Source organism: Rhincodon typus, chromosome 8 (assembly GCF_021869965.1).
Source record: "Rhincodon typus isolate 14 chromosome 8, sRhiTyp1.1, whole genome shotgun sequence".
In the NCBI taxonomy this organism is placed as follows: domain Eukaryota; kingdom Metazoa; phylum Chordata; class Chondrichthyes; order Orectolobiformes; family Rhincodontidae; genus Rhincodon; species Rhincodon typus.
In genome coordinates, this window is record NC_063339.1 from 86,203,556 (window position 1) to 86,213,838 (window position 10,283).

A 10,283-nucleotide genomic window follows, 5' to 3' on the forward strand; every position below is an offset into this window, starting at 1 on the left:
ATTCTGTTTTCCTGGTCCCTCAGAGCTGCTACATCTGTTGTCATTTATTTCACTAACATTTCACTGTTCGCTAACAAAGCGGGTTCAAGAGTTATCTTTATCTTTCAGCTGCAGGAAGCATTTTCAAACCTGACTTAAAATCCCAGGATCTCCAGCTTGACATCTTTCCGATCTATTTTCTAAGGTTTGTTTATCTACTGTACTGCAAATGCAAGGTTCTAGTGACAACCTGTTAGCTTCTAATAATCAAATTAAATGTTAAAGCTTATCTTGCTGTCAACCTAGTAAAATTGCGCATGAAGCCAGTAAAAGTGGGAGCTGGACCTGAGAATGGACAAGGATTGGAAGTAGTTCCAATCCTTACATTTCATCTGTCTATTTAAAAAGGAAACTGAATATTTTGTCAAACACCTCCCCACCCGCACAATGCGTGCACACATTTGATCAATTACAGTTTGTAGTGTTGATCCTTCCAATTGCTTCTACCTGGTGTATCCTGTAGGATTCAGCAGAGGCGGAGACTATCTTCTCAAGTTCCTGTTCTCACCGCTCAGATGATTTTGGTCTTCACCCAGAGTTTCAGACCCCCAGTGGGTCTCAGTAAAGACTGTTCCACCACTCCTTGTGCAGGGCTAGACACAGCTATTGTGGGGCAGGGTGTTGTGATGGGATATAGACGTGCTTAATAGAAACCGAAAGAACTGTGGATGCTGTAAATCAGGAACAAAAACAAAGCTGCTGAAAAAGCTCAGCAGGTCTGGCAGCATCTGTGAAGGAAAACACAGAGTTAACGTTTCAGGTCCGGTGACCCTTCCTCAGAACTGATAGTGGCTGGGAAAACGTCAGTTTATATGCAGAAAATAGAGAGGTGGGTGGGGTAGGGAGTAAACGATAGGATACAGCCCAAAGAGAGAGGAAGATAGCTGGATAGACAAAGGAGTTGCTAACTATCAGGCTGGGAGGGTGAGTAGTTGTTAATGGGGACTGTTACTGACTAACAGGGGGTGTGTAATGGCAGGCTATGTGGTAACAAGGTCTGGTGTGTGGGATAGGGGGCTGGGACATGGGAGAGTTTAGGCCCTAAAATTATCGAGTCCAGAGGGCTGTAGCGTCCCCAAGCGGAAATTTTTGTTCCTCCAGCTTGCGTTGGGCTTCGCTGGAACACTGCAGCAAGCCAGAGACATAGATGTTGGCCAGGGAGCAGGGTGGTGCGTTAAAGTGGGAGGCAACAGGTAGTTCAGGGTTTTTTTTGCGAGCAGAACGTAGATGTACTGTGAAGCGGTCGCCAAGACTACGCTTCGTGCTTTGTCAGGTACTCCCTCGGTTTGGAGGTGAAAATAGTGAGAAGGGGGAGAGTTTTGTACAGAATTAACACTTCCTCGTCCCCCTCCTGTAGCAGCATCTCATCATAGCCCAAACTCTACCACAGATCTGTTTGGTGGAATTCAGTGTCGTTTTATAAGCCCACGGATGCAAGATCTGTCACTCTGTTTAAGGCAGCAGCAATCTCCTGTAGTCATGGCTTGCACGGACCCATTGAAGTACCATGCTTCAAGCTTCATGAGGTAGCCATAATCTCTATGACATACAGACTCTGGAACCTCCTCTGACCCTATGCACTCTCTGCACTCCTCCAATTCGCTTTTCTATGTTCCCTTTTCGACCCACCTCCTGATTGGAGCTGCCGATGATTTGCAATTCCCTCCCTAAAACTCTCTGTCCTCCTGTAAGGTGTATCTTAAAATCGATCTCTTTAATCAACGTTTCGATCGTCTGTGAAGCACCTTAGTGGATTTGACAACGTGAAAGATTCCATAGAATGCAATTAGTTGTTGTTAATGCCGTGTATTAGGAGAAGCATGAATGACACATTCCTTCCCCGCCTCAGAATGAACGCTCACGCCTCGAGATAACGAACGACAGCAAAAAAAAGCTGCGTATGCTCCAGCTCGTTTTTGCGCCCGAGTGATTGATGTCAGCACGGGACCAATAGGAGGTAAGAGGGCGGCCGGAGGACCGGACATCGAATCAGACTTTCCAACCAATCAGTGAACGAGGGGCTGGACTAAAGAAGGGTCTAGGCCCGAAACGTCAGCCTTTCTGCTCCTACGATGCTGCTTGGCCTGCTGTGTTCATCCAGCTCTGCACCTTGTTGTCATGTGATCGTCCTCGCGCGCAGTGCTGTATCGTTGTGACCAAGATTTGGGAGTGTGTGGAAAGTGCAGGGCACGGTAAAGAAATATACAGCAGAAAGCAGGAGGGAAATGGTGCTAGTATGAACTGATAGGTTTCACAAAAACTTGGTGCATGTCGGAAAGCACAAATTTAAAACTCCCAGTCCCGTGTTTGCAGCAAACGGGAAAATATCTCCGATAGCGATATGCCCGGTGTCCGCCGCCATCTTTATTGGGGGCAATGATCCGCGGGACACATGCGCGGCAGCCAATTTCGTGGTTGTTGAGCGGGGAGGGGGGCGAGCATCAACAGGACGCATGCGCAGCGTTCCCCGCTAGCCGTGGATTTACGCATACCAAATTTAAACCAAGAGAAATGTTTGTTTCTTTTGGATTTCTTAACAGCTAACACTGGTCTGATTCACCACTGTACTTTCTGATTACATCTTTGCGAATATCTAACTTCCTCAGTCTCTAATAATGTGTATATTAGCTCTGTTTAGTAATTTACTATTACTTCCACAGACCTTTTGTAAACGAGTTTTCCACTGTTGCCAACCCCTGACCACGTACGCTGTCTTTCCAGATTCATTTTCCCCACAGTGTCTTTCACAGTCTGGAATTCTTTTTCCAATGAGAGTCCATTTCCCTTCAGTTTCTGACTATAAAATTCTGAACCATTTTCATTCCCTGCAATTCATTTTGCACTCCCTGAAACATGACATCTGTTTCTTCCTCCAGCGATACCATTGCCAAAGCCTTGTTGCCTGTGGAAAAGGTGATGTTTGACCTTCTTGTACTGCTGCAGTTCGTGCGGTAAAGGTGCTCCCACAATGCGGTTAGGTAAGAAGTTACAGATCATTCACTCAACTATAGTGAAGTGTTGATGATATATGTCCAAATCAGCAAGTTTATATTTTCATTATGTTTATCATTTCACAAAAATATTATCAAGAAACTTTTGACATAAGGCCACAGATGTAAATATTAGGTCAGGTGACCAAAAACATTACCAAACAAGCAGGTTTTCAAGAATATCTTACATGAGAAAAGCAGAACTGAGAGGTTTGGGGTGGGAATTCCAGGCAGAGTTGCCTTGGCAACTGTAGAAATAGCCACCAATGGTGAAGCAATGAATAAATGCATTGCTGGAGTCTGAAACTAAATGAGTTGCCAAGGTCTCAAAAGTTACGTGGTGCAGGATATAGGAATGGTCACAGCCAGGAGTTAAAACAAGTGAGAATTTTAAAAGGATTTTTCTTATAAATAGGAGCCTTTGTAATTCAGGAAGCACAGCTGTGATGGGTGAACAGGTTTTGGTACAAGTGAGCACGTGGGCAGCAGAGTTTCAGATATCTTTTGAGATTACAAGGAGGTAAAAAGTGGGAGGCTAGCCAGGAGTGTGTTTGGATAATTAAGTCTAGAGGTTACACAAGAATGGATGAGAATTTCAGTTAATGAGCTGAGGCTGGCGTGGAGTCGGGTGATGTTACTGAAGTGGAAATACATGTACCTTGTGCAGGACTGAGCTGTCACTTTCACCTCACATCTGGAATTCTTCATTGTCAATTTGTGAATTGAGTCTGTAACAAGGTCAGGAGCTGAGTAGTCCTGGCAGAACGCAAACTGAGCCCTCCTGTTTCTCAGGTGCCAGGAGGTGACATCGTCCAAAAGCCCCATGTTAGATTTCACTTGTACACTGAATTGCCCAGCTCGAGCTCACCACTGTTACTCAATTATCAAACTGTTCATCACGCTTCCAGTACTGGATGACTAAAAATTTCCTCCTGTGAAATGTTAGGATGGTTAAAACTATGGCCTTCATTTGCTGTTACAAACTACTTCCCCTCACAAAGTCCGTCCGTATCACTGGGAACTATGAGACTGAACCACACTCTTCACAATGTTACTCTCATATCCGACCCCAAGGTGAAGCTTCTGACCACACATCTACTCAATTACAAACACCAGAAATTTCAATCTCTAAAATGTTGCTTGTCTCTGCCTCACCCCAGCTCATTTGCTATTGAAACCCTCGTTCATGTCTGTGTTGCCTTAAACGTGACCATTCCAAATCTAATCTCAATACCCTGACTGTTCAAGAATCTGGTCCTACACTCTCCCATGATGGAAAACATCCCCTCAGCGTTTACCCTGTCAAAGCCCTTAATCCTATATGTTTCAAATAGGTCACCTCTCACTCTTCCAAAATCCAGTGAGTAGAGTCCCAACCTATTTAGCCTTTGCTTAGAAAGTAATGCCTGAAAACCAGGGATCATCCTAGTGAATCTTCTCTGAAATGCCTCCAATGAAGCGAAATGTTTCCTTAAATAACTGGACCAAAACTGCTCACATTACTTCAAATGTGGCCTCACCAGTGCTTTGTACAGTTGCAGTGAGACTTCCCTACTCTTATTCTACAAACACCTTGAAAAAGGGACAACATTCCATTATTCTTCCTGATTACCTTTCGCAACTCTGTGCTAACTTTCTGTATTTCCTGCAAAATTACCCCTATCCCTTTGTCCCTCGGTCTTTAAACTCTTTATTGGGCACATTGCGATCGTTGTCTTTGTCGGGTGGGCTCTTTGGAATGACTGGGAGGAGCTAGCTGCTATTGTTCAGAATGGAGACAACTTGTCCATTGAGCTGCATTAGCCTTTCCAACTCGATATCTTATTGATGAGGCAGAGCGGCAGCACAGAAGGAAAGAAAAGGAAGCAAATCCTGCTCTCTGCATCTTACTGACTCTTGAAACTTTCTGTCCCATGTATCAGATCTGCTGCTGTGTTCAATCACATGAAGTCCCAAGGCAGAAATTCACAGAAACCCACATAGTTTTCCCCCCGAATTGATTGCTTACCTCTTGTGGAGGTCAATGTGCAGCAGGAAGAATGCACAGTCATCCTGGGCCAAGAGGAGAGATGTTGTGAATTTCTACCCTGGACTGACGGTGATGGATTTTATGAACTTGTATTACAGGATATTTCAAATGGACTTTCAGATGGGAATCTCAATAATTGTAACACCAAACTCTGACAGAATTATTCAATTCATCAGGACCTGAATATTTACATTGTGTGTGACTATTGTGTTCCTACTCATTCCCACTTGCTGTGTAAAATTTCTCCCTTAAATCACCCCACTTTCTCAATAGATCTTCCCCAAAATTTTCAATTTGTGTCCGTAATCCTTTTTATGATCAGTTGATAAGTGTACGTTTTATCATCCTAATTTTTATCTTTTGTAAACACCTCTATCAAAGCTCCCCTCGCAATCCTTTGTTACAAGGAGAACAATCTGTTTCCCCAAACACCCGATTTCCCCAATGGCTGTTTGCTGTCTATAAGGCACTCATCAGGATTGTGTTGGAACATTTTCTACTTAACTGCGTCAGTGCAGCCCCTAATAATATTAAAGAAAGTGAACATCCTCCAGAAAAAGCACTGTATCAGAGTGGTGTCCCATCCATCCCATCCACCACATCCCCCTACACCACCGAGGCACAGTGGCATCACTGCAAAAGGTAAGTCATCATTGTCCTACCTGACCGTAGGGCTGCGCTCTCATTAGCGAGTGATATCTGGTGGTGATTTAACCTGAAGATTACCACACCCCAGGCGAGGGGAGAGGTTGAGAAGGGAGTCCATCTATTGTAGATGGATATTCTCAATGTGTATCAGCTACGCCCAGGTTACATGAAATATTAATGTAAAAAACAACCCTAACCATGCAACTAAAATCCCTCTTCCTACAAACTATTCTGTTAAATCTCCTCTGCCCCCTCTCAGGGACCCTCCCATTCTTCACAATGTGTGGTGATTTCTCGTTTGCACAGACTCAGCTAGTCTCTGTTCCTGTGTGTGATGTCATCATGCTGTGTCAATCTCACTGAACCTCACTGTCTGTAAGGGTCGTAGATGCAGAAATCCTCATAACATTTAAGACATATTCAGATGCAAACTTGTGATGCCAAAGCAGAGAACTCTATGGGCCAAGTGCTGAAAATTAGATTTGAATAGTTAGGTGGTCGTTTTTAACTGAAACAGACTTGATGGTCCACAGAGCTTTTTTCTGTACTGTAGACCTCCGAGACATGAAGCCAGTTGATAAAAGGAGATATTAGAATAGATGACTCATGATTGGTCGATGTTTTGGGAGGAAAGTGAGGTGCAGAGATGGAGCGGTCTGGGAGGAAATTCTGGAGCTGGAAGCCCAGGAAATTGAAAGTGCCACCGTCAAGTGAAGAAATAAAATGAGGTGTCATCAGAAGGATGGTATAAGAGGAAAGCACACATCGTAGAGATGAGAGAGGCTGGAGGTTGTTTGAGACAGGGAGGGCTCTGAGGCTGGTGAAGATTACAAAAGTAGGGGCAAGTGTGAGGTTGGAGGAGGTTACAGAAATAGTGAGGATTGTGAGACTGGAGGAGATTTCAGAAAAAGGAATGTTTGTGAGGGTAAAGACAATTACAGAGTTAGGGAGGGTTTTAAGGGCTGGAGGAATTTGCAGAGACAGTGAGAGTTCTGAGGCTAGGGGAGGATTCCACTGGTAGGCTGGTAGTGAGGCTGGAGGGGGATTCCCGCGAGAGGGCAGGTGGTGAGGTGCGAGGGCGGATTATCGTCCAAACAGCACAGTGGTGCACTTACAGCATGTAGACTGCTGCAGTTATAGAGGTAGTGCATGACCATTTTCTCTAAGTCAAATAAAGATGGACAATCAATCTTAGTCTGGGCAGCATAGACCACACCCCATGTACAAATTAAAATTATGGTGGGTTTCTGGTTTGGAGAGAACCACCAGAAGATCACATAATTCTCCTTGGGGCTGAATAGGTTACGCAATGATTTAGCCAAGTTGTAGATTTGTTTCCAGGATATTAGTTTGCAAAGAGGGAGAGAAATTATTAACATTGTGACAATGTTTCGTGGTATAATGTGTAGTGAAGGTCATCTAAGTTGATAATGCGATCTTGATCAATTGGGTCAATGGATTGAGGAGTGGCAGATGGAGTTCAATTTGGATAAATGCGAGGTATTGCATTTTGGTAAGATAAACAAGGATAGGACTTATACAATTGATGGTTGGGCCCTAGGTAATATTGTAAAACAGAGGTGCAGAGGTTCAGGTACATAATTCTTTGAAATTTATGTCAACAGGTAGACAAGGTGGTTAATAAGTTGTTTAGCACGTTTGCCTTCATTGCTCAGACTTTTGAGTATAGGAGTTGGGATGTCATGTTGAGGTTGTGCAGGATGTTGGTGAGGCCTCATTTGAAGTAATATGTGCAGTTCCGGTTGCCCTGTTACAGAAAGGATATTATTAAACTGGAGGAGGTTCAGAGAAGATTTGCTGGGATGTTGCCAGGAATGGAGGGCTTGATTATCAAAATAGACTGCACAAACTAGGACTTTTTCCACTGGAGCATAGGAGATTAAAGGGTGACCTTATAGAGGTTTATAAAATCATGAGGGGCATAGATTATGTGAATATCAAGGGTCTTTTCCCCAGGTTGGGGGATTGCAAGACTAGGGGGCATATTTATACAGTGAGATGAGAAAGATTTTAAAAAAGACTTGAGGGGCACCTTACTTTTACTCAGTGGCTCATGTGTGGAACGAATTTCCAGAAGAGGAGGTGGATGCAGGTACAGTCACATCATTTTATAAGACATTTATGTAAGTACATGAATAGGAAACTCCAAGTTCTAAATTGGAGTCAGGCCAACTTTGACAGTACGAGGTGAGAACTTTCAAAAGTTAATTGAGAGAGGCAATTCGCAGGTAAAGGGATGGTTGGAAAGTTGCCTTCAAAAATGCGATAGGAGAGTCCAGAGACAGTATGTTTCTGTACATGTGAAGGACAAGGCTGGTAAGTGTAGGGAATACTGGATATCTAGAGAAATTGAGGCTCCAGTCAAGAAAAAGAAGGCAGCACATGTCAGGTATAGACAGCAGGAATTGAGTCAATCCTTTGAGGAGTATAAGGGCAGTCGGAGTACACTCGAGGGAAATCAGCAGGGCACAAAGAAGACTTGAGATATCATTGGCAAATAGGGTTAAGGAGAATCCAAAGAGATCCTTAAACTGCATGAAGCACAAAACAGCAATTAGGGAGAAAACGGCCCCTTAAAGATCAACAAGGCCATCTATGTATGGAACTGCAGGAGATGGGTGAGATAGTAAACACGTATTTCGCATTAGTATTTACTGCGGAGAAGAATATGGAAGCGAGAGAACTTGGAGATATAAATAATGATGTCACGAAAAGTGTACATGTTGCAAAGGAGTAGGTGCTGGATATCTTAAAACGCATAAAAATGGCTAAGTCTCTGGCACCTGATCAGGTGTTATCCACAAACTCTGGGGGAAGCTAGGGAAATAATTGCTGGGCCCCTTGCTGAGGTATTTGTATCATTGATAGCACTGGTGAGGCGCCAGAAGACTGCATGGCTGATGTGGTGCCATTCTTTAAGAAAGATGGTAAGGAAAAGCCAGGGAACTATAGACCAGTGAGCCTGATGTCAGTATTGGTGAATTGTTGGAGGGGATTCTGAGGGACAGGATTTGGATGTATTTGTAAAAGCAAGGACTGATTAGGGATAGTCAACATTGGTTTGTGAGTGGGCGATCATGTCTCATAACTTGATTGAGTTTTTTGAAGAAGTGACAAAGAAGATTGATGAAGGCAAAGCAGTGGACATTGTCTGTATGGACTTCAGCAAGGCATTACCAAAGCTCCACATGATAGACTGTTTAGCAAGATTAGATCAAATGGAATCCAGGGAGAGTTAGCTATTTGAAACAAAATTGGCTTCAAGGTAGGAGACAGGATCATGGTGGGGGGTTGTTTTTTTTCAGTCTGGAGGACTGTGAACAGCAGTGTGCTGCAAGGATCGGTGCTGGGTCCACTGCTTTTTGTCATTGATATAAATCATTTGGAATGAATATTGGAGGAATGGTTAGTAAGTTTGCAGATGACACTAAAATTGTTGGTGTAGTAGGCAGCAAAGAAGATTACGTTCCCATTGTACTTGGAGGTAATCAGATGGGTCAATGGGCCGAGGATGACAGAAATAAGTTTAGTTTAGATAAATGTGAGATATTGCATTTTGGTGATGAAAATCAGGGCAGGACTTAAACACTTAATGATGAGGCCCTGGGGACTGTTATGCAACAGAGACTCCTTGGGGTGCAGGTGCACAGTTCCTTGAAGGTGGATTGCAGGTACAGAAGGTAGTGAAGATGATGTTTGCTATGCTTGCATTTATTGGTCAGTGCGTTGAGTATAGGAGTTGGGAGGTCATGTGAGAGGCTGAACAAGACATTGATTATGCCGCTTTTGGAATACTGTGCTCGGTTCTGGTCTCCCTGCTATAGGAACGATGCTGTTAAACTTGGCAGGGTGCAGAAAAGATTTACAAGGATGTTGCAAGAGTTGGAAGTTTTGAGCTGTAGGGAGAGGCTGAATACGCTGGGGCTATTTTCCCTGGAGCATTGAAGACTGAGAGGTGACCTTGTAGAGGTTAATAAAATTATGGTGGTCATAGGGTGAATAGCCAAGGTTGTTTTCCCAGGGTAGGGGAGACTAGAACTAAACACATTGGTTTAAGCTGAGAGGGAAAGTTTTAAAAGGGAAAGCGGGTGGTGCCTGTGTAGAATGAGCTGCCAGAGGAACTGGTGGAAGCTGGTACAATCACAACATTTAAAAGACATCTGGATGGGTACGTGAATAGGAAGAGTTTAGAGGAATCTGGGTCAAATGCTTGCAAATGGGATTAGATTAATTTAGGATATCTGGTCAGCATGGACAACTGAGACCAAAGGGATTGTTTCGTGCTGTGCAACTGACTAAGCATTTTTTGTTTTCATTTCAGATTTCCACAATTTTACTTCTGCACTATTCTTAGTCTTTCAGAGGGATCGAAAGATTGAGTTACAGATCTATACAATGCCTGTCCTTCCTGGCTCTTCCACCTCTCTCTTTCGGTAGTTTTGTGCAAACACTGACTGGATCCCTTACCTGGAGGATATTTACGAATGAATTTGTTCTAATGATAATCCAGCATATTCCCCAAGTGTCGCTCCACAAATGTTCAGAGAATTTCTCTC

At 43.6% G+C, this 10,283-nt stretch overlaps 1 long non-coding RNA gene across 1 annotated transcript; it reads left to right on the top strand.

The window, feature by feature from the left end:
- Positions 1–2,064: 2,064 nt before the first annotated feature.
- On the top strand, positions 2,065–10,277 carry LOC125483694. Its single transcript, XR_007262645.1, has 3 exons — positions 2,065–2,231; positions 2,916–3,017; positions 10,049–10,277. It is a non-coding gene; the product is annotated as an uncharacterized LOC125483694 (long non-coding RNA).
- The last annotated feature ends 6 nt before the right edge of the window (positions 10,278–10,283 follow it).